Genomic DNA, 829 nt, shown 5'->3' on the forward strand with positions numbered 1-829 from the left:
AATCAACAAATGTCTTCCAGATCCACAGGACTCACTGTATTCTAACAAAAGCTTTTCAAAATGCAGGGGAGAGAAATGATTTATTAGGGTTCTAGGTTGATAGAGCAGACTCATACGGGGATCTGTGAGTGAGGTGTGTAGCGTGATTCTTAGGGCTTTTTAAGATAAGAAATATCTGGAGTGAGGCGGGTGGTATCTGTTCGCTAGTGTTGATTTAAGTGCTTGATTCGGTATATTGTCAGAGATTTCACAATACCAATGAGCACATCCGAGTTTGTAAGCAGTCTCGTAGCTAGGATATGCAGATCATGAATATAGGAGCAGTAACCTAGCAGGCACATCTAGTTCCCACCAGGGAGAGGTAATAGATAGACTATTACTGAATTAATTTATGAATATTTAATGAAATATAATGAATTCTTGTATATATTAGTATATTAATAAAGATTATATAAGGATCATGATTATGGTACTACTAGCTGAGTAAACTGAAAATTGAAAACTGACAGCAGAGAAGATGTGTAGAGCCTACAGTAATACAAGAAGTACTAACATTAAGACTGTGGATTGGAGCCAGATACAATTCATTCTGTGAGCTGCCTTGAAAAAGAAAAATATAAACTGTCAGGTACTACTATGCAGGTACTCACCACCATCTTTACAGGGTATGTATTTTTCTGCTACCATCTTAGCACAATGGCTATAGAAAAGAGGGCTGTGGAGGTCACCAGAAACAACTAGATGGTGTGAGAAGGGCGGTTGGAGTCGGCATATAGGTGCATGTCTAGCTAAATTGCTCACCGTCGCGAGTCAGGGGCCAGACGTACCC

This window comes from Tuber melanosporum, assembly GCF_000151645.1.
Source record: "Tuber melanosporum whole genome shotgun sequence assembly, scaffold_1, strain Mel28".
Lineage (NCBI taxonomy): Eukaryota > Fungi > Ascomycota > Pezizomycetes > Pezizales > Tuberaceae > Tuber > Tuber melanosporum.